The following is a 23,828-nucleotide window of genomic DNA, read 5'->3' on the forward strand; positions in this document are numbered from 1 at the left end:
TTGATGGAATAACATAACTTCACTTTAATTACGAATTGGCTTTGTCCTAGTAAAATACAAAACCTAATGGTTATGAGAGAACATAACTTTTGATTTTAATTTTGATATACTGAATAATTTAAATTGATGGGCTTATGCAACTAAATTAATTTTCCTGAATTAACTTAATTCTATTAATTTAACAAGTAATTTTATTTTATGGATTACATCTTAAGGATCAGCAATTTAGTTGGTTTAAATTATTTTATTTTTCAAAGATATGGCAATAAAAAACTGGTCACAAGATTTCAAAATACTCAAGATTTGAGTCATTGGTAAAAATATAACCAAGCTGAATTGCCACAGAAATTATTGTAAATTAGTGGAAGATTTCCAAGGGCAATAGAAATGAAAATCAATTCATCTCCCCCTTGGAATTTACAAAAATGCCAAAAATAGATCTATTTAATTTCAAATTAGCGTAAGGTTAAACAAAATACATTAGGCCATTCCTAAGATTTTCTACTACTACTAATATCTCACTGCAACACCAAACCGCCTGACGCCAACACAGCTACACACGCTATTCATCCAACCTAATCTATTCAAGGCCTCCCTGTTTACACCCTCCCAGAAAGTTTCCATTTGCTTTAAATATTTATTTATGACATCCTCCCAACCCAGACGAGGACGACCTGCTTTCCATGTAGCCCCAGACAGTTGGCCAAAAAGCACAATTTTCGGCAATCCGTCATCTTTCATCCGCAGAAGGCTGCCAAGCCAACTCAACCTTTTTTTCATTTTAGCCCTAGAAAGGGGGTTGAACCACATTTTTTGTACAACCAACTGTTTAAAATACGGTCGGTCTGCCGGTTACCCAGAACAATCCGTAGGCAATTTCTCTGGAAACTCTATTAAATTTTCGTCCGCTTTTCGGAGTGCCCATGACCACTGTCATCACTGTAGCTTCCAATATTCTCATGTTGGTTTACAGACTTATCTTTCTATTCTTCCAATTTTTTTTTTTAACTGTGAAAAAACACCCTGAGCCTTAGCTATTCTATTCTATTAGCATCTTCACTGTTCCCACCGTCTTTACTAATGATATTACCAAGGTAAGTGAAGCTACCCACCTGATCAATCTTTTAGTTACCCAACGTCACCTTTTTATCTTCATTTATCCCTAGCCTTAGTGACTTAGTCATCTTAAAATTAATTTTCAAATCTATTCTAGCCCCCTGAACTAAAACCTCTCAAAATTCATTCATTGTGGGGTGCCTTTTTTCCTCCCCACTTGATTCTGTGGTCTCAAATCGCCTTTCCTGTGCTCCTTAAGACAACGTACGTACGTACGTACGTATCCTTTACCTTTAAGACAAAGTCCATCAAAATTATGCATATAAAGGGGATGGAACACAACCCTGCTTAACTCCTGATTTAATACAAAACCATTTGCTAACCTCATTTTCTACCTTAGTCGCAGCAGTATTATTCTCTTACATAGCACAAATAAATTTAATGTATTTGTCTGGTATACCATATAAGGATAAGACCTTTGCTAACGCTCTTCTATCAACAGAATCGAAAGCTAACTCAAATTCTATAAAACTGAGGACCAAAGGTTTTTGACAGCGAAGGGACTTCTTAGTTATTAACCTAAGAGTAAAAACATGGTCGACACATCCTCTACCTTTTCTAAAACCGCACTGCTCTTCCCTTAAAACTTTGTCTACAGCATCTCTCAGTCCAAAAAGCATCATATTACTAAGTAATCTGCTACCTAGAGAGACCAAACTAATACCTTGATAAATACGACACTCACCTTTGTCACCTTTCTTATACAGTTGTTGAATTAAGGTTTTCCTAAAATCATTAGGAACTTTCCCTGTTTCAAAATTCATGTTCATAATCTTCAGTAGCATATTTCTAACCTCAGAACCCCCATATTTAAGAAATTTATTTATCACACTATCAGCACCTGGAGCCTTGTTATTTAGCTTTATCTTCTCTCTCATAAGTTTTTGGACTTTGTTTCATCCAGTTTTGTTACATTTTTGACATTTTGTTCTTGCGTTAACATGATTTAAAAGGTATTTCTAAAAATAATTACACGTACCATTGGGCAATAGACACTAATACTCATTTTCCTATGTAAATCATCCATATGTCATATATCACTATCCACACATATACAAATTATTCACTTATACTGTTTACATTCGAAAACACGCTTACATTACACATTTCATAAGCCGCTCATATTCCATTTACTCATATTTCTAAGTAAACCACAGAAGCATGCCCTCTCTTCCGGCAATTATCGAATCCACATGAGAAAAAAAAAATGTATAAATAGAACAGCCCTCTAAAATAAAAAATAAAATCCTCGCGAAAACCGGCGCTCAGATATAAACGCTTGTTTAGTCATCACTTCTTTGAATCGATTGAAGAGGTCTTCCAAACTACAAGATAATTCCTTTTTATTTGTTCTTGTCATAAATATAGGCAGTGCAGTAGCACTGCCTAAGTAAAGAGTAAAATGGCTTCCATATATTATTTATTGTTCCTTTAGTTCAAGCAGGCCATTGTGTACAGGAAGAGCGGCCGTAGAAGATTCAGAGGGGGTTCATTTGAAAATAAATCAAAAGTTCTGGTGTCCTTTTTGAAATTGGCCAGTAATCTGAGGACAGCCATTCCCTCATCCTAAGTCTTCTTAGCTATATGATAATCCACCCCCACCCGGAGACATCTTATTAAAACTTTGAGATTGGAATTTTTTTCATAATAGCTGAGAGATCAAACATATATGTTCTCAGGGATGACATGGCAAGAACAACCCCTAGGGCAGGGGTGAGTATTTGCCCGGGATTTTGTTCAGATGGGGAAGCGGTAAAGAGAATTTTAAAACAATAATAAAAAACTTATTTATATGTATTTTTGTTACGTTTTTACTAGCCGGACAAAAATTTTAGGGCAGGGGCTTCATGTACGGTATTCCTCTCCCATGGATACGACCTTAGTTAAGGGTTATAAATTTTGAAATTTGCCCATTTTTGCATATAGTTTTTACAAAAAAGGGTTGCATGTTTGATCGTGTGTGTCTGATTAACTCGAAACTTTCAGGAAACGTTCTCTGGACCAATCATATAAAATATTCTTTGAGGAAGTTTGGGGGCGAGAGGAGTATTAGGGACCCACTTTTAACCTGGTCAAACAATTTCTTGCTCCTCATTAGTTTTACCAGAATTTCCCAAGACTATGGACAAATGCTCTGCCGAGGATAGGCGAGAAAGGATTAGAGCTAGTTTGATGTAGTGAGATTGTTTGTGGTCTATACCCCGTCATAAGCTCTTTCCTTCATCCCTATCCCCGGAAGGGAGACCCCGCTTACATGGAAATGAAGGTTGACACATTCACACTTGACGAACTAGACTTGGGACTCGGAGTGAAATCTGTGCTTGCAACTGAGGAGGAAACACACGTGGGTGTTACATAATGGCAGCACACACTTGGGTGCTACGTCGTGACAGCGTAGTTGTGGAATTTAACGCAATCTTAAACGCGGGTGTTGCGTAACGATGGGCACTCATGTGGAATATGATGCAATCTTACACGTGGGATCTTATGTAATGACAGTACACCCATCAGTGTTACCTAATACCTTATGAGATTTTTTTTTCTTCGAGATTTTCATTTTCTTTCAAGGTGTTTTTCTCAGGGAATCTAAATATTCTAAAGATTTTTGCCCTCACAAGGATTCGAAGGGGGCTTCCCCTCAATGGAAATCTGCCTTAACTATATGGACTATGAAAACTTTTCTAATATAATATTTTAGGAAATATATTCTACGAAATAACAAATTCCACACGCAATCAGAATCCCCTGTTCCGTTTATTAGCTCGATTTTCCCCCCTCTTTCGGTGTTCTTTTTTCTCTTTTTTTTTTAAAGTAGTATAGATGAAGTTGATTTGAAGTAAGAAATCACTGTGACTGCCTTTACAGGCCTATTCGGGCTTTCCTGCAGTCGAAGGTAGTGTGTGATTTATAGTAATTTTGTTTAATAAATTATTTGTGAACTTAAAAAAACAAACTTGAAACTTGATTAAATGATTTCCAACCCTTTTCGCATGTTAGCGCACAAGCATTTCTATGCTATTGACGTTTTGTCTATTAAATACACCTGCTTATTACAGCTGGTTATTAGTAATCTAACAGGACCTAGACAGGTTAAGAGAGTCTTTGAATCAATTAGATGTCAAATATCTTCGGCGTTAGATATTCCATTACGTAAATGATTACGTATCGAAGATTTATCCTAAAACAAATAATCTAAAAGATGCAAATTTTTATCGTACATACAACTCTATTAATATAAAACAAACTTACAAAGCATTATTAAAACACAGAAAAAATCAGTTAACACCCTACAAACGAAAAACATAGCATAAAAAAGCATAGAAACCATAAAATTAAAGAACGGTAGGAGTCCTAGCAAGCACTTGCAGGGAGGGGGGTATATAAGAAGGAAATCTAAGCCATAAGGGAAAATTTTTTGACTAAATGAAATGTCTATATTAGCCCTCATTTTGTAGGATTACCTGCAACATCTAGAAAACAATGCCGACTGAAAACGCCACTTTACTAGTGGACGCTTTTTTTGGCTAAATAATTTTTTTTGTGAGAACTACCTGAAGCTTTAGAAACCAATGTGCCACCGCACGGTATTACTGCCTTTGAAACTTGAGGTTCAATATGCGTATGGTTTTTGATAATTGTAAATCAATTGACTATCTCAGAATTTTCAAACAATAGCTCTTTGACCTTCTTTTGGCTAAAATTGTTGTTTTGCACCACAAATCGGCTGAAAACGCCGCTTTGCTGGGGGACAGACTTTTTGGTTAAAATATATGTCTATGTTAACTGTTAATTTTGTAGTACTACATTCACCTTTAGAAACGAATGCGCCACCGTTAGGCGTTACTGCCTCTGAAACTCAAGTTTTAATATGCGTATTGTTTTTTTCTAATAATTCTAAATTAATTGACTGTCTCAGAATTTTCACACAATAGCTTTTTGGCATTCCTTTGGCTAGAAGCGTTGTTTGCACCACAAAATGCTTGAAAACACCACTTTGCAGTGAAACAGTCTTTTTGACCAAAATAAACGTCTATTTTAGCCGTTTATTTTCTAGAACTACCTCTAGCCTTAGAAACGAATGCGCCATCGTACACCATTACTGCCTCTCTGGCAACCCTCATCATTCCTAAGACATTTTTAGTTTTTTTCATAAATTGATATCTAATTCCACCTACCCCGCTTCTGACCCTGCTTACAACGGTTCAACTTTCGATTCTGATTGCTTCCACCACGGTTAAACCAATTCCACTTCCCGCTACGCCCTCTCCAATCCCCACTCCAAATCTGACTACGGTTGCGTGAGTTCTGGATTTCTCACTTCTCTCCCTGATTTCGCGATTCCGGTTCTCCCAATTCCACTCCAAGTTCCACCAATTCAATGATTTTGGATGTGGCTACCTTCGTGGTAATCTGTGGCTGGCAACGGGCACCACTCTGGTGCATATTAGCACACCTAAGAGTTTTTTTTTTCAAAAATTTCCCCTCAAAAACGACTTTATAAACAAAAAAAATGAGCTTTTGTTTTATTTGAGCAGCGGAAAGCAGCCACTTCATTGCTAGATTGCGAAGTTCCATAACAACTCGCAGCCCTTGACATTCAATGGCTGACAAACGACACTTTCTAGCAAGCATTATACCCATGTGAAATTTTTTCAAGCACTTACCTGCAAAAATATTCGTCTAACAAGAATTGATGGTTTAAACTTAATGAAAAATCCCTTTTAGCGTTTCTTCTGATGACTCCTAGTCTGTGATTCCAGCATGGCACAATGTACCACATTGATTTTTTCTCCTCGTGAAATTGATTTAGTTCAACTTGCTGCTTTCTGATATATATTCGTTGAACTTATTGTGTGCTGATCTTCATTCTTGAAACTTCTTGCATGATGATTTTTCTCTTCGTGAAATTATTACATTGATTTTTTCTACTTGTGAATCTGATTTTGTTCTTGGAACCTATCGTGGGCTGATACTGCTCATGGAACTTGCTCATTGCTGATTTTTGTTTGTGAAACTTATTGTCCGTTGTTTTTTCTCTTCTTAAGACTTGTACATTGATTTTCTCCTTGTGAAGCTGATTTTGTGACCAGACCCCTGTGCATGCTGATTTTAATCTTGAAACTTGTTGCATGCTGATTTTCGTTCGTGAAACTTGTTGCACGTTGATTTTTTACTTCGTGAAACTCGTACATTGATTATTTATCCTCGTTAAACTGTTTTTGTTCCCGGTACTCTTCACGTGCTAACTTTTTCTTGCTCATGGAACTTGCTGCGTCCTGAATTTTGTTCTTGAAACTCGTTCCGTGTTGATTTTTCTCTTCGTGAAGTTTGCTCATTAATTTTTCTCATCACTAAACTGCCTTTGTTCATGGAGCTCATTGCTTCCTGATTTTTCTTCGAGACATTATTGCAGACTGACTTGTTTTTATTGTGAAGCTTGTTTCGTATCGATTTTTCTTTTTGTGAAAGATGTATATTGATTTTTTCTATTCGTGATATTGAATTTGTTTATAGAACTATGTTATTTGCTGATTTCGTCTTGTTCGTGGTACTTGCTGCGTCCTGAGATTTGTTCATGGAACTTTTTGCATGTTGATTTTTCTCTTCGTTAAACTTGTACATTGATTTTTCTCCTCGTGAAACTGATTTTGTTCACGGAACTTGTTGAGCGTTGATTTTTTGTTCAAGGAACTTGTTATGTGCTGATTCTTGTTTATGAAACTTGCTTTATGTTGATGTTTCTCTTCGTGAAACTTATTTTGTTCATGAAACTTCTTGCGTGCGGATTTTTATGCTTGTGAAACTTCCTGCATATTGATTTTTTCTCATTGTCGAACTTATAAATTTATTTTTCTCCTTGTGAAACTGATTTTGTTCATGGAACCTGTTGTGTGCTGATCTTTGTTCGTGAAACTTGTTGCATGTTGATTGTTTCTTCGTGAAGCTTGTAAATTGATCTTTTCTTTCAATGAACTGATTTTGTTCATGGGTATTGTTGCATGCTCATTTTTTGTTCATGGAACTTCCTGAGTGCTAATGGTTTTTGCTCGTGAAAATTGTTGCTTTTTGGTTTCTCTTTTCTTGAAAGTTGTACATTGATTTTTCACCGCGTGAAACTAATTTTGTTCATGAACTTGTTACGTGCTGATTTTGTTCATGGACCTTACTACGTGCTGATTTTTTGTTCATGAAAATTTTTTCATATGGATTTTCTTCTTCATGAAACTTGTAAATTGATTTTTTCTCCTCGTAGAATTTTTTTTTATCATGGAAAATTTTGTATGTTAATTTTTTCTCAAGGAAATTGTTGCGTGTTGTTTGTTTTTAACGCGAAATCTGTAAATTGATTTTGGTTCTTGCGAAACTGATTGTGTTCACTGAACTCGTACTAGGCTAGGTTTGGGGAACTTTACCAATCGTGACAGAATTGACATTTAACCTACACATGGTAGGCTCCTTGAATAAGAATTAGCACATAGCCAGTTCCATGAACAGAAAATCAACACGCAAAAAGTTCCATGAACAAAATCTGTTTCACGAGGAGAAAAATAACTGTACAAGTTGCATGAAGAGAAAAATCAACATTTAATGATTTTCGAGATGAAAATTGGACGCAGCAAGTTCCATTAGCAAGAAAAAATCAACCCGCAACAAGTTCCTAAAAACAAATCAGTCCGAAGAGGGAAAAAACAATATACAATTTTCAAGAAAAGAAAAAAATGATACGCAACAAGTTTCACAAACAAATAAAAATAAAATTGTAAGCCTGATTATAAAATTATTTCAACAAAAGACCATAGAAAATCGCAGTTATCTTACTGGGTTCACATTCTTACTGTATGAATGAAATTATATCCAAGAAGGGGTGTTTGCAGTATGAACTTTGAACAAAGACTGATCATTTACGTAATGGAATATCTAACGCCGAAGGTATGTGACATTCTCATTGATTTAATAGCCATTTTAACCTGTCTAGGTCTTGCTAGACTAATAATAGTCCTGTAACAGGCAGGTGAATTTAATGGACCAAAAATCAATAGCAATGGAGTGCTTATGCCATCTCATGAGTTAGGGGGTTGGAAACCATTTAATAGAGCCAGTAAATGGAAAAAGGGATTTTTTATTCCATGTGGAATTGGTTACTTCGTAGTATGCATTTTTTTTGGCATTTCACGCCATCGTTATACGGGTTTTTATTCATAAAAAAAATTTGTTAGTACTTTTTTGAAAAAATTGTTACTCGAAGGAAAAAACCGGTTAGTGTTGTAAAGACATTGTATTTACTCGTAGAAAATCACTTGTTAGTATTATGTAAAAACTTGTTACTTGTAGAACAAAAACTTGTAAGTGTTGTAAAAAAAATCTGTTATTCGTAGGAAAAAGTTCTTAATATTGTGATGAAACTTGTTACTCGTTGGCAAAAAAATTTGTTAGTATTGTGAAAAGACTTATTACTCCTAAAAAAAACTTGTTAGTGAAGTGAAAAATCCTATTACTCTTTGGAAAAAAGTCGTTGGTATCGTGATAAAACTTTGTTAGTACTCGTAGAAAAGAACTTTTTAGTGTTATGACAAAACTCGTTACTCGTAGGAGAAACTTGTTATTATTGAAAAAACTTGTTATTCATCGGTACAAACTTGTTAGTATTCATAAAATAAAATTGTTTGTGTTGTTGAAAAACTTGTTTACTGTTGGAAAAAACTTCTTAGCATTGAGAATGAAACTTGTTAATAATAATTATATGTTCCCCTTTTTTCCCCTTTTAGTGTGAGTGTGTGGTGCATTTGTGTGTGTATATTTTGTAGGTATCCGGTAAATAAATATTGAGAATTATGTTAGTTTGCAATTCATTCCTTCCTTGGCCGATATTGGAAAGGAAAAGTATTGCTTGTATCTTTTTTCTGTTTGTATATTTTCTTAATCTATTTTCTTTTAATTCACTTATTGCTTGTGTTAAGGATAGTTATTTCAGTCATATTATTGTTGGTTATATTTATTTCCGTTTTTTAAAGGAAGTTATTAAGGGCTCTTTTAACTTTCATTCGTCCCGGGATTTACTGAGAAGAATAATATTGGATAGTTATGATGATTTTTTCTCACTTGACCAGTACCGTTTAAATGATTTTGAAAATGGTTGTAGATTTTGATAGATTGCGTCCACTTGAGAATAATCCACTTAATTTGGCCCATTTGGAGATAATAGATAAAAGTAGAGGGATTGATGATTTTGTTGTAGAGGAAAGTAAAATAGCAGTACGCTATATTTGCCCGGTTGATATTTCTGAATCGATGCCTAATGACTCTTACGGCTTTCCACTTGAATTGTCGGGGACTGCAAAGCAGTGTAACATATTTAAATGAACTATGTATGTTTTCTGGAATTCAAATATTAGCTCTAACTGAAACTTGGTTACAGAATCGTAATTCTAGTTTATTAGAAATAGGTAATCATCGATTGTGTCTTAAGAATAGGGAGACTCGTCAGCATGGTGGACTGGGTGCTTACATTAGAAAAGACTTGCTAGCTATAGAAAGAGATGATTTAAGGGTTAATAGAGAAATGGTATTTGAGAGCTTGGTATTAGAGGTTAGCAAGAAATCCAAGGTGTTTTATTTGGTTGTTGTTTATAGACCTCCGTCGAGCAATATTAATGAATTTTTTATGTTACTAGAAGAACAGTACGAAATGATTAGGAGTAGAAACTTACCTATATTTGTGTGTGGATATTTCAATATTGACCTAATGAATTTGTTTATTAATACAGAAGTTAGCCAGTTTTTAAATATTATGCTGAGTTATGGGTTGAAGCCTACGATTACAGTCCCAACTAGGGTTACTATGAATTCAGCATCGTTGATTGATAATATTTTTGCTAATGTCATTTACTATAATGCAAGTGTGATAATAAATGAAGTATCTGACCATTTTGGGATATTTTTGAGTGTTCAAAATTTTTTAAGTAAAGGTACTAGGCTTAACTCAAATTCACAACTCAAAATGCAACTCGTCGTAGAGAAACTCCAAAGAAACCATGGATCACCCGAGCTCTTTTAAAGGCTATTATTAGAAGAAGATATTTGTTCAAAATGTGTGCGGCTAGTAATAGTGTAAGTGATAAAACAGAATACAAGATTTATAGTAACCAGTTAAATGCACTACTTCGTAAGGCCAAAGCTGATTACTATTGTAATAAATTTAAATCTTGTGAAGGTAACCCTAGAAAAACATGGCAAATTATAAAATCCGTCGTAAGTCCTAATAATGATGGTATATTTCCTGACGGTATACATAATGATAGTACAACTGCTGATAGAATATGCCGTCATTTTGCTAATGTGGGAAAGGATTTGGTCCAAAGTATAGTTATTTCTGAGCATGACGGTAGTTTTAAGAAATATTTATCGAATGCAAGTGATGTTTCAGCATATTTGAAGCCAATCAAAGCTTCTGAGTTTTCTGAAACATTGAAAAAATTAAAAATTGGAGCTTCAGGCTCTGATTTTGTAACAGTTAAAACTTTAAAGTATATTTACCCTGTCATTTCCGGTCATTTAGTGTATTTATTTAATGAATGTTTAAGGACTGGAGTGTTTCCAAGTTGTTTTAAAATTGTAAACGTTATTCCTGTCTATAAAGGTGGAGATAAAAATATACTAGGAAACTATAGGCCCATTTCTTTATTACCAGTAGTATCTAGATTGTTTGAAAAATTGATAGTTAAAAGAATGGTTGAATTTTGGAGAGTAAATCATTTTTTAATCCAAATCAATTTGGTTTTCGGAAGGGTTTATCTACTGAGCATGCTGTTTTATTTTTGACAACTTTTGTGAATGATGCGTTGGATAATGGTATGAAAGTCGCTTCTGTTTTTCTTGATATTGTAAAAGCTTTTGACTGCGTTGACCATTTTATACTCATTGCCAAATTAGAAAATTACGGTTTTAGAGGACCATTTCTTGAATTACTCTCCTCGTTTTTAAAAGAAAGAACTCAATATGTACAACTAGGAGATAATGTTTCTTCAGTTAGTAGTGTTAAATTTGGAGTACCTCAAGGATCTGTTCTTGGTCCCGTGTTATTTCTAATTTTTATAAATGATTTATGTAGAGCTTTTAATATGACTTCGTATGATCTTGACATTGGATGTGACGGGGAAAAAGTAATTGTTCCCAGTTTTGCGGATGACACTCATATAACTGTGGCTGCACGAACAGGAATTCAGCTGTTGAGTCGTATTAGTTCTTGTATGGAGTTTGTACAAAATTGGATGAAGCTTAATAAGTTAAATTTGAATTATAGTAAATCTTGCTTTTTATTGTATGGTAGGAGCTCAAATTATTACCCTTGGATAGACAGACTTAATATTGCTGATATGAGTATTTTAAGAATAAATTGTACAAAATATCTAGGAGTTTTAATTGATGAATGTCTCAGCTTTAGAGAACATATAGATCATATTAGTCTTAAACTCGCTAGGAATGTTGGCATTTTAAGAAAGTTGCAGTATATTTTCCCAAGAGATATTTTAAGAACAATATATTATTCCTTAATTCATCCTTATCTGCTATATTGTTGCAATGTTTGGGGTAGTACATTTCCTTCTCATCTCCATCGTGTTCGAGTTTTGCAGAATAAAGCGCTTCGAGTGTTATGTGGTGTAGGTTTTAAAGACTCGGTACAAAAGAGGTATATAGAATGCAAAATCTTGCCTTTAGCAGGACTTATTATTTTTATCGAAGCCTGTTTAGATATAAATATTTTCAAAATTGTTTACCAACATGTTTTAAAAGTATGTTTGAATTAGGAAGTGATATTCATACACATTCTACGAGACAGTCCGATATAATTTCTCGTCCGCTTGCTATTGCCCGTAGATCTCAATTTTCTATTCGGCATCTAGGACCCCATGCATGGAATTGTTTACCAATGACTTTGAGAAACATGGATAGTTTTTTTTTGAATTTCGGTGGGAATTAAAGCTATTTTGCCTTAATATTTATGGTTTTGATAGTTGAGTGGACCTCAAGTAGAGCCAAGATGTTGGTTTTGATTTTGGCGATACTGGTAAAGTGGTTTTGTTTTTTTTTTGTTTTGTCTCTTTTGAAGTGTAAATCCGTTTCGATTGAAATGCAGGGTAATTGATTTTTTCTTCTTCTTTCTTTCTTTTTTCTTTTCCCTTTCTTTTCTTTTTATTTTTTCTTCTTTTCCGTATTGTTTTATTTGTATGTGTATTGGGGTTGTAAGCCCAAACAAGCTTTGCTTCGGGCCATTTGCTTGTTTTGTTTTGTTATTTATATTAATAAACCCATCTTTCTCTCTCAAAAAAAAGGAAAAAATTGATACTACTGTGAAAAAACTTATTACTCATAGGAAAAAATTTATTAGTGCTCTAAGGAAAAGGAAAAAAACTGTTAGTATTGAAACAGAAACTTGTTACTCATAGGAAAAAACTTGTTAGTATTGTGAAAAAACCTGTTAGTCGTAGAAAAAAATATTCCTTGTCTTGTAAAAAAATTTATTAAGCGTAAGAAAAAAGTTAATAGAATTGTGAAAAAATACTACTTGTAGGAAAAACTTGCAGGAAAAAGTACTCGCAGGAAAAAACTTGTTAGCATGGTGAAAAAACTTTTTACTCGTATTGTTACTCGTAAGTAAGAACTTGTTATTGATTGAAAAACTTGTTACTCAAAGGAAAAAATTTGTTAGCCTTGTGAAAAAACTTGTTAGTTATAGTAAAAATTTGTTTATAGTCGTAAGAAAAAACTTCTTAGTACTATGAAAAAAATAAGAAAATACGCTTTTACGATTTAAATTAGAACCATCAATCCTTAAGATCAAGCTTTGGCTTAAGAAATTGGAATTCTTGAAAAACACACTGAAACAGACACACACCCACAAACAAAAAGATTCTGACAAACACGCTACGAAAGTCACAGAGACAAGCAAACAAACAGTCAGATACTCAGGTACGATGGGAGACTTTAACAAAAACAAACTCACGGAACACACAAACACACAAAGTTAGACACAGATACAAGAAACATAGAGTCAGCCACACAGGTCCGGTGACAGGAAAAGACAAAAAACACTCCCACAAACACTCTGAGACAGACAAACAAACATAAAAATACAGACACAGAGACAAAAAAAAACAGAGTCAGTCATCCAGGCACGGTGAGAGAGAGAGAGAGAGAGAGAGAGAGAGAGAGAGAGAGAGAGAGAGAGAGGGAGAGAGAGGGAGAGACAGAGAGAGAGAAAGAAAGAGAGAGAGAAAGAGAGCGATAGAAAAACACGCACAAAAAAACACCCACACAAAGAGAGGAAAACACAAACTGTGACAAACAGGCACGGTAAGAAAGAGACAAGGACAAAAATAAACATACAAAGTCAGAAACACAAGTACGATGAAGGAGAGACAAAAACAAAAAGAAATACACAGAGTAAAACACACAAAAGTAGACACAGAGAAAGGCAAACATAGAGTCAGACATACAGGCAAGGTGATAGAGGGGGATAAAATACGCAAACAGCCACACACAGTCAGACACAAAAACACCCTCACAGAGAGAGGCAAACACAGAGTCTGACACACAGGCACGGTAAGAGAGAGAGATGAGAACACACACAAACACAGAGAGTCAGACACAAAAGAACGATGAAGGAGAGACGAAAACACAAAGAAACACACAGATTAAGACACACAAACACACAAAAGTATACACAGAAATAGTCTAAGAAAGACTCAGACATAAAGGTCTGGTGATAGAAAGAGACAAAACAAACAAACGAACACAGAGGGTAAGATGCACAAACACACAAAGACAAGCACAGAGACAAGCGAACACTCAGTCAGGCACACAGGCACAGTGAGAGATAGAGATAAAAACACACACAAATACAAAGAGTTAGACAAACAAACAAAGAAAAAAACACACAGACAAGACAAACGAACGGGCAGTCACAGCGGCACGGTAAAATTGAGACAAAACACAAACAATCAGCTGCTCCCAGGATTGCTGCAATCGACCTACAGCTGCCCTGGGTACCCATCTTGTCCTCCAAAAAATCCGATAGCAATTTTAAACCCTAATTTTTCTTACACGCTAGTAGGTTACACGGCGGGTTAGGTTAGATTTGATATATGTTAGTGGTTTAAGTCAAACTAACCTTTTATATTAACATAACCTAACCTGTGTAAGTTGGATTAATGTGATAATGCATGCCAAAGTGTGCCGTGTGCCAGCCATTAAGTGTCACAGGCTGGGTATTAACATTGAGTATCACGATATAATAATGAGATACTATATTCCCATTGTTGAAATAAAAATATCTATCAGGCTGTTCAAACGTCAGGAATCGCTCAATTGATAAGTTTTTTACTTTGAATAAAAATTTTTTTCTCAATACTAACAATTTTCTCTTACGATTAACAAGTTTTTCTCTAAACTTACAAATTTTTTCTATGAAAACTAACTAATTCTCTCCTATGAGTAATAAGATTTTTCTCAATGCTACGAAGGTTTTCCTATAAGTAACAAGTTTTTCACAGCACCAACCATTTTGACTACGCTTAATAGTTTTTTTCAAAACACTAAGAATTTTTTCTCTACAAGTAACAAGTTTTTTTCTAAGAGTAATAAGTTATCTCACAATAGTTTTTTCACAATACTAGCAAATTTTTATACGAGTAACAAGTTTTTTCACAATACTAAAAAGCTTTTCCCTCGGGTAAAAAGTTTTTTTCTCAATACTAGCAAGTCTTTTCTTACGAGGACTTAAAAATTTTCTCCTATGAGTAATTTGTTTTTTCACAATACTACAATGATTTTTCTTACGAGTAACAAGTTTTTTCCTATGAGTGACGGGGTTTCTCACAAAACTTGCAAGTTATTTTCGAAGAGTAACAAGTTTTTTTTAATTCTAACAGTCTTTTTCCTAAGGTTAACAAGTTTGTTCACAATACTAGAAAAGCTTCCCCTTGTAGTATTAATAATTTTTTTCAATAAGTAACAAGCTTTTTCTTAATAGTAACATACTTTTTCACAATACTAAGAAGTTTTTTTCTACGAATACTAACAAATTTGGTCCTATGAGTAACAAGTTTTGCAGAACCAGTACTAAAAATTTTGTTACTATAAGTAACAAGTTTTTCTCACTACTAACAAGTTTTTTCCTATGAGTAACAAGTTTTTTCATAATACTAAAGATTTTGTTTCATGAGTACTAACAAGGTTTTTCCTACGAGTAAGTTTTATCACATAACTAACAACTTTTTTCCCACGAGTAATAGGTTTTTCACTACACTAACAAGTTGTTTCCACAAATAACAAGATTTTTTACAATTCTACTAAGTTTGTGCCTACGATTACAAAGTTTTTAGCAGTACTTACAAGTGCTTATCTTACGACCACAAACAAGGTTTCTCATAATAGTATAAAGTTATTTTCTCCAAGTAACAAGTTTTTTCACAACACTAACAAGTTTTTGCCTACAAGTAACAAGTTTTATCACAATACTAAAAACTACTTCCCTCCGCGTAATAAATTTTTTGAGAACAGTAACATTTTTTTTCTACAAGTAATATGTTTTTTCACAATACTAACAAGTTTTTGCCTATGATTTATAAGTTTTTTCACAATGCTAACAAGAGATCTCTTACGAGTACTAACAAGTTTTCTTATAATACTATGAAGTCGTTTTCCTAGAAGTAACAAGTTTCTTAGCAATGCTATTAAGTTTTTTCCTTTTAGTAAAAGCTCTTGCTATAATGACTTAAAATGTCAAGGAGCGTCACAATCTAACAATGAAACGACAAATTCCCCCTTTTCTAATAAACCAATGGTCAATTTTAGTTTATAAGCTTATTTTTGTGGGGAAAAGGTTGAAAGTTCCTTAAGTGTGATAGTGCATGCCATGGGGCATCATAAGAAACACTATAGGGAATTTAGTTTCAGTTTAAAAAGTCACTTCTAGTGTAAACAAATATTTTTGCTGGGAAATGCCTGAAAAATGTCTTTTGTGTAATAATACTTGCCAGAGGGTGCCGTTCGCCAGCCATTGAGCTTCAAAGTTTGGGAATCGTCAAACAGTATAACGATATAATAATGAAATGCTGTGTTCCTAATGTTCCAATAAAAAAAATATCGAACGGGATGTTAAAACGTTAGAAAACACTGAAGTTTATTATGACGGATGGAAAGTAACCCTGTTTCCACTTCTGTAATATTCATTTCAGGGCCCTTCCATTAATATGCTTTAGCAATGTCAGTGAGTCTGTTTATTAATAAAATTTGAATGTACAATAAAATGTATGTGTCTTATAAGCCAATTTTAGAAAAAAAGTATTGTCTACCTCTTGTTTGAAAATTAACACAATGTAACTGGACATGGAATCGAATAAAAATATCTATCGGACTGTTCAAACGTCAGAAAGTCAAACGTCGAAGTTTTTCAAGTAACAAGTTTTTTTTTCTCTATACTAACAATTTTTTCCTACGAGTATCAAGTTTTTTCACTGATCTAACAAATTTTTCCTATGAGAACTAACAAATTCTTTCCTATGAGTAACAAGTTTTGTCTTAATTCAAACAAGGTTACGCTTAATATGCTTTTTCACAACACTATGAAGTTTTTCTCAAGTAACAAGTTTTTTTCTAAGAGTAACAAGTTATCTAACAATATTTTTTCACAATACGAACAAGTTTTTTAAACGAGTAAGTAGTTTTTCACAATACTAACAAGTTTTACCCTCTGGTAAAAAGTTTTTTTTCACCACTAGCTAGTTATTTCCTTCGACTACTTATAAATCTGTTCCTATGAGTAACAATATTTTTCACAATACAAAAAGGTTTTTCCTTACGAATAACAAGTGACTATGAGTGACAGGTTTTTTCAAAGTACTTGTATTTTTTTTCAATAGTAATAAGTTTTCTTAACGCTAACAATCTTTTTCCTACGATTATCAAGTATGTTCACAATACTAGAAAGGTTTTCCCTAGGAGCTTTTTCCTAAGAGTAACAGGCTTTTTCACAATACTAACAAGTTTTTTCCTACCAATAATAACAATTTTGTTCCTGTGAGTAACAAGTTTTTTCTCAAAATTTACACGTTTTTTTCTACGAGTTCAAAGTTTTTTCACAATGATAACAAGTTTTGTTTTATGAGTACTAACAAGGTTCTTACTAAGGATAACAAGTTTTATCACAATACTAACAACTTTTTTCCTACGAGTAATAGATTTTTCACTACACTAACAAGTCTTTTCCAAAAGCAAATAGTTTTTCACAATACTAATAATTTTTTGCCTACGAATATTAAGTTTTTGAAAATATTAATAAGTGGTTTTTTACGAGTACTAACGTATTTCCTCATAATAGTATAAAGTTTTTTCCTTCGAGTTTTCGCTTATGAGTAATAAGTTTTTTCACGATGCTAACAAGAGATTTTCAAGAGTACTAACAAGTTTTCTCACAATACTGTAGAGTTTTTTTCCTACTAGTAACAAGTCTTTTTTACAATACTAAAAGTTTTGTTTTACGAGTACTAACAAGGTTTTTCCTAAGAATAACAAGTTTTCTCACAATACTAACAACTTTTCCTAGGAGTATTAGGTTTTTCACTACACTAACAAGTTTTTTCACATTACTAACAGGTTTTGCCTACGATTATTAAGTTATTTAACAATACTACCAAGTGCTTTTTACGAGCACTAACAAGTTTTCTCATAATAGTATAAAGTTTTTGCTCCGAGTAACAAGTTATTTCACAACACTAACAATTTTTTGCCTACAAATAACAAGTTTTATCACATTTATACAACCATTTTCCTGCGAGTAATAGGTTTTTTCACAATACTACGAAGTTTTTTCCACAAGTAACAAGTTTTTTCACAATACTAAATAGTTTTGCCTATGAGTAATAAGTTTTTCACAATACTAGCATGAGGTTTTTTACGAATACTAACAAGTTTTCTTATAATACACTAAAGTTTTTTTTCCTACGAGTAACAAGTTTTTTCCACAATACTATTAAGTTTCGTCCTATGAGTACAAAACAAATTTTTTCCTATGAGTAAAATTTCTTGCTATAGTGGCTTAAAATGCCATGGAATGTCACAATCTAACAAAGAAATGGCAAGCTCCAGGTGTTCTAATAAAACAATGGTCAATTTTAGTCTATAAGCTTATTTTTGTGAGAAAAAGTTTGAAAATTCCTTCGGTTTGACATTGCACGCCAGTGGGTAACATCAGGTGAGTACATTGTGCCAAGTTGGCTTCAACTGCCATGAAGCATCATAAGAAATACTAAAGGGAATTTCCCTTTAAGTTTAAACAATCGATTCTAGTGCAAGCGGATATTTTTGCTAGGAAATACCTGAAAAATCTCTTTTGTGTAATAATACATGCCAAATGACGCCGTTTGCCAGCCATTGAGCGTCAAAGTTTGGAAATCACCGAAGAGTATGATGATATAATAACGAAATCTTTTGTTCCTACTGTTCCAATAAAATTATTTATTGGGATGTTCGAACATTAGAAAACACTGAAGTTATTATGACAGATGAAAAATGACCCTTTTTCCACTTCAATAATATTCATTTCAGGGACCTAAGATTAATGTGTTTTAATAATTTCTGTGAACTTGTTTATTATGAAACATTTGTATGTAGAATAGAAAGCCTGTGTCTTATAAACCCATTTGAGAAAAAAAGAGTACTGTCTACCTCTCGTTAAAAAATTAATACAATGTAACAGGTAGGTGCACGTATAACGTAAATAATTTCCAGTAATTGATTTTCTCTCTGTATGTGAATCATTCGAGACATGAAATGCCGGGAAACAGTTTAGCATGTAAAATCTATTTCCTGATTCCAAATATTGTGAGTGGATTGCGGGCCCAGATAGACAAGGCTCTGGTGTAGTTATTATGAATATCTCTGGTCTTAAATTCGACTCCTAAAGTGGACATAAATCTTTAGGTTATAAAGGTTCCCTTAGGGAAAAGGCCTTGAAGAAAATGAAATTTTGAATAAGAATTCTTTTAAAGTATTACATAACACCCCACGTATGGACCGACACTACGTAATAGTCAAATGTGTATCGTCATTAGCTGACACCCACGTTTGTGTCGTTCTCAGTTACAGAGGGGGGCTTACCACGTTTCCCTGAACTCTAAAAAGTCACACAAGATTACATCATTCTCAATATATATAACCAGTCAAGCAAGACTACCTCATTCCCAATATTGATAAATATTCCTTATTATGTAAAAAAAAAACAGGTGTACTATATTATTACGTGACAAACAGGTATACCATACCATCACAATCAGGTGTACTACACTATTGCACAACAAACTGGTACACGGTAGTATCGCGTAAGACCCAGGTGCACGCAAAAACATCTTGAGGGGTTAGTAGATCAAATAGTATATCATCCATGGGCCGACAATTTATTATTCATTTATTTTGTCCCATACGCACTTCATATGGAAGGGAGCGTAACACAGACTTCAGACTTGGGCTCATTCAATGGGAAATTGGAAGTTCTAGTGCCCTTTTTAATAGTCAAAAGTGATCGGAGGGCTACTAGCCCCTCACGCCCTTTTTTCGCCAAATATATCCCAAGAAAATTTCGAAATAGCAAAATGGTTAAAAATAGTTCAAAGATCGTATAACAAAACTCCAGTATCAACAAAACCACCCAGGGCATGGGTACAGTTGCTCTAATTCTGTTCGTTTTAGGTTTAACTTATTCTACAATAGTAATTTCTTCTAATCTTTCAAATTTATATCAGTACTAGCTGTATGTATTTTACTATGATTGTTTATTCAATTTCTGTTCGTTTTGGGTTTCATTTATTCTTTAATAGTAATTTCTTGTTGTTTCTAGTTTGAATTTTAACAGGTATTTGTATATGCTCATCTTAAGTTGAACGCGGTATGGCCTTTACTTTTCTTTGAAAAAACTTTTTTTCGGAAAGTCTTTTCTAATAATATATTAAACTTATTCTCTTTTATAACATATTTAATTAAGAACCATATTTTTTAAAACCAAAGGTAAGGACCAGTATTTAAACTTAAAAAAACACTAATTATTCTATAAAATAGGGGAACTACCCATTTCTAATTACCTTGCTAGTTCCGCCATTATTTTTTGTGCTTTAAAGCTTCTTGGTGCAATTTAAGGGCTCCTCTGTTTCAGCAGTTGTTTATAAACAATTGGGACAAAAAGTCAAACATCAGTATAAATACTCCCCACATTTGGATTAATTTCTTCTCATGTTAACTTTTGATTTTGCTCGTTAGTATCACTTGAAAAAAAAAATGTTATTTTCTCCTGTCACTTCTTGCCACGCTTCTATCTCTTGCCCCAAAGAAATTTCTTGGCAATACTTATAATACCCTGCCTCGTCTTTTGACCTCTGTGTAAACGTAGGGTAGACTTGTCTGGGTAGACTTGTAAACGTATTACTATGTGTTACACAGATGGAGATTTCATCTGTGAGAGGTGCACTATACCCCATTCTCCCAGCACAAATAATAAAGCCGTAGACCAAAAATGTTCCAGAGTATCAAGGTCGATAAGATCCTCAAAACCCATTATATTTAATGGGTTTAATGGGAGTTAGGATCTTTGGGAATTACAATGCACTCTTTGGAGCATATGCTCTTTTTACCCACATTCAAAATCACCCACCGTCCCTCCTTCATAATATCTGATGTATCCCTATACATAATTTTGGGAAATATGGGTGAATATGTTTAGTTAAACGAAAATTTCAATTAATCTCAAAAATATTTTCACCAGAATAAGAAGGGAGGTATTACCTTGTAGAAAGATTGGTTCCTATCCCCGTCCTTATATCCGTTTTTATATTTGTCTTGGGGCTAATGGAGGGTTATAATATTGAGGAATGAAACCCTTCCCTCTCCCAGGCTACATAATCCCCCACTGACCGTGCCCAAAAATTAAGTAAATTGACTTAGGCAAATCAAGCTTTAAAATTAATGCCTGTGTAACCACATACATTATATGAAATAATGTTATACTATATATAATGTTACATTATATGAAGCCTTCAGGGAATCTTATGGAAGTGGGGAGGGGGTTATGTCATCTCAAGTTTTTAGTTAGGCTAAGGGGAAAAAAGGAATTCGAAAGACACTGTGTGCATACAGGTCCCCAAAATCGCTTATCTAAAAAGAAGATATCTGGTTGTTCTGTAGACTTTATGAGCCGAAAGAGAAGAACTGAGAAAATTATGCAGTGTATCTACCTCAAAACTTAGTTTGTTATCTTACCTCCAGCTTACCTCTACGGTAAGGAAACCCCTTTCTGGACACTAAATTCCCCTTAATTTGTCTTAAAACTAAGAGTTGTCTCATTAAAACTATGAGCGTAATAAATCAAAATTTTCTTATCTTCCATCGGGCGCATAAATATTTTTCTAAAGAAAAGAAGAATTATGATCAACGTCTATATTTCACAATTTATATTGAAGCTGAGATGGGATTTCTTTTGTATGTCTGGGGGATTTATGTGGGGATATTCACATTCTAGTGTTCCGTCCAATTTGTCTAGTGTCGAAATCTGCTGATACTGGAGAATTATGCAATTGCTGCAAGGAATTACCAGTCATGCTGCAAGTCGATTTATCGGTACCCTGGCTGGACCCCCTTTTATCTGAAGTCAGCGCAGCAGCTTGCTAATCTAAAAACCCAAGAAGCAGGTATAAATGTTTCAAAGACGGGGATCCCCAGTGCAAATATAGGGGCTCAAGAAAATCAACAAAATAGTTTAAATGGCATGAAACTGCCTCCGTGTATACCGATTATTGGTAGGATCCTTTCTTGCTGGACCTGTTAAGCTAGAAAAATGGAAGCTTATAACATATATATATATATATATATATATATATATATATATATATATATATATATATATATATATATATATATATATATATATATATATATATATATATATATATATATATATATATAATATAGAGGGTAAATACGATCGGTGGCTTCTCAGCCTCCTGTACACGGAGATACTGTCATTGGTTTACAAAGGGTACCAGAATACATTAGCTGCTACCCTAACTTTAGATACTTTAGGGTTCTTAGGGAAGCTGCTTTTGATCCAAAGTTGCATCGACCTCAAGTGCCAAAGATCTGATTTTAAAGAGAACCAAGAGGCTATAAAAGTCAGACTACAAGTCTTTTTTAGATTAGAAGTTGGTTTAGAGCCAAGGTTTGCACAGTAGGATTCTTTTCTTTGGTGGGGGGGGGGGTGCTACCTCAAGATCATTACAAGGTTCGAGCATACTTGGACAACTAAAAAAGGGATCTTTTAAGCACAAATCCTTAAAATATTTCTAGAAGGATGTTCAGCCTGATCTAGTTGGAGATTCCTACTCTGTACGAGTATAAGTGTAGTTCATGGTATTCAGCATTTTTACTCCAATCAAATCATACAGAAATAATGTTTGTGGAAAACTGGCCACAATGGGGCAACACATTTTTTCCATGATTTCTCCCTGTTCTGCTCTCTTTTCTTTGGTTTCCCTGTTTTTTTTTTCTTTTTCTTTGGTTTTTCTTTGGTTTCCCAACTTTAGTTGGGAAACAATTTTCTTTGGTTTCCAATTTTCCAATTTTGGTTTCCAATTTTCTTTGGTTTCCCAACTTTAGAGTCCAAAATTTCCAGGGGGCCATTGCTCCCTGCCCCCCTACCGTCACCGATGAAAGAAATACAAAAATATGCTTAATGTCCTTTTTTTAAAAAGGGTTTTTTCAGCTATGGCCCGATGTAGAAAAACGTATAAAAGAGAAGAGAAAACCCAACTAACTTTCTCTTTTGCTCTCGGACTAATCTTTGTGATTTCACTGAGTGAAACTAGATGGCGAATATTATTTACTCTTTTCACAAAAGTGAATTTGAATTTCTTCTCCCATACCCTTAGCCAAATTTTTTGAAATGGTATATATGAAACATTTTAAGAGAAGATATACACCTTTACCTTGACTCCCTTACATTCCTTTACATTACGCTTATATTTACTCACCACCCCTTTACATCAGCGCACTTTTACTCTCACTCCCTGTGAGCGGTGGTGAAAAAATTTAAACTTTGCTTCCAACATCGAACTCAACATGAAATACTGACATCTCTGTTGTAGTATGCAAATTTTTTAGTCAGCTTAGAGTACTGTCTGCTTAAACCAGAACTGGTGGTAGTTAAGATTGAATCCATATCAGTTACATTTTAAAATTACAACAGTTATTGCCTCTTCTAGCAATCACTGAAGCCCGTCTCCTTTTGACATTCTGTGAAAGGGCTTATAGGGACTCATAACTTTTTTTTGGAATTTTCATCAAGCTACCATCTCTTTCAGGACGTCCTCTTTTTTCTAAAATATGCCGGATTTTGCTCCGGCAACTTTTGATTAATACATTTAAATTTATTATTTTTGCTGGTTTGGCATCCGAAAAAAAGAACAATTTTTGTATGCATAAATTGATTTCAAATTTCCGTTTTAAGAGTTTCGGTTAATATTAGAACGGTTTGTTTTTCTTTTGCTTGCTGTTCATTATCAAAACTATTTGATACTAAATTTTTCCCCTGAATTAGAATACGATAATAAAAAACATTATATACCAAAAATATAAAATTTCCAGAATGTTGTACTTGGCATATCTTATGGTGC

The 23,828-nt window shown here is 33.9% G+C and overlaps 1 protein-coding gene across 1 annotated transcript in view; it reads left to right on the forward strand.

The window, feature by feature from the left end:
- LOC136026542 (metabotropic glutamate receptor-like) overlaps window positions 1-23,828 on the forward strand; it is a 344,543-nt gene that overhangs the window by 136,627 nt on the left and 184,088 nt on the right. The gene's annotated exons all lie outside the window — the stretch shown is intronic.

This window comes from Artemia franciscana, chromosome 4 (genome assembly GCF_032884065.1).
Source record: "Artemia franciscana chromosome 4, ASM3288406v1, whole genome shotgun sequence".
Lineage (NCBI taxonomy): Eukaryota > Metazoa > Arthropoda > Branchiopoda > Anostraca > Artemiidae > Artemia > Artemia franciscana.